The sequence below is a fragment of the Octodon degus genome, unplaced genomic scaffold, assembly GCF_000260255.1.
Source record: "Octodon degus isolate 3935 unplaced genomic scaffold, OctDeg1.0 scaffold00211, whole genome shotgun sequence".
In the NCBI taxonomy this organism is placed as follows: domain Eukaryota; kingdom Metazoa; phylum Chordata; class Mammalia; order Rodentia; family Octodontidae; genus Octodon; species Octodon degus.
The window spans coordinates 1,270,664-1,271,849 of record NW_004524787.1 but is presented as its reverse complement, the minus strand read 5'-3'; positions in this window follow the sequence as shown (position 1 = coordinate 1,271,849).

Genomic DNA, 1,186 nt, shown 5'->3' with positions numbered 1-1,186 from the left:
CTTTATAAATTCTAGAGAGCAGACCTTTGTCTGAGTACTTATTTGTCATGATTTTTTCCAAATTTGTGGGTTGCCTTTTCACTTTGTTGATAATTTCTTTAGACACGAAATATCTTCTGAGTGAGAGCAGGTCTCAGTTGTTAATTCTCTCAACTGTTTTCACTGCGATTTGATTTCTGTTCATGATCTCTTTGCCTACCCCTGTGTCTTCAAGTGTTCCTCCCACTTTCTCTTCCAGGAGAGTTAGTGTCTCTGCTTTAATGTTTAGATCTTTAATCCATTTTGACTTTAGTTTAGTGCATGGTGATAGACCTGGTCAAGTTTGAGTTTTCAGCATTTAGAGAGCCAATTTTTCCAGCACCATTTGTTAAACAGGCTGTCTTTCTTCCAGTGAGTATGTTTGGCCCCTTTGGCAAAGGTAAGGTGGCTGAATGTGTTTGTAGGGCCTTCAGCATCTTCTAATCTTTTTCATTGATCCTCAGGTCTATTTTTTTGCCAGTAACATGCTGATTTTATCACAGTAGCCTTCTAGTGTAATTTCAAGTCAGGAATTGTAATGCCTCCTGCCTTGTTTATATTGCCCAGAATTGTGCTTGCTATTCTAGGTCATTTCTGGTTCCTGATAAATTTTAGGAATGATGTCTCTATGTCTGTGAGGTATGTCGGTGATAGTCTGATAGGGATTGCATTAAATCTGTAGAGCAATTTAGGGAGTATGGCTCTCTGCACAATGCTGTTTCTTCCTATCCAGGAACATGGAATATCTTTCCATTTTCTGAAATCCTCTACGATTTCTTTTTTCAGAGTACTGTAATTTTCCTTGAAAAGATCTTTGACTTCTTTAGTAAGATTAATTCCAAGGTATTTTATTTTCCTCGGTGCTATTGTAAAAGGTATTTTCTTCTATAATTTCCTTCTCAGTGTGTTTCATGTCTGTGTAGAGGAATGCTATTGATTTTGGGTATTGATTTAATAACCTGCTATGCTACTGAATTTCTGTGTTAATTCTAGTAGCTTCTTGATGGAATTTTTTTCTGTCTTCAAAGTAAAGTATCATGTTATCTGCAAAAAAAGATAATTTAACATTTTCTATCACTATTCTTATTCTTCCTATTTCTCTCTCTTCTGTAATGGCTGTAGGTAATGATTCCAGAACTATATTGAATAGAAGTGGTGATAGAGGACA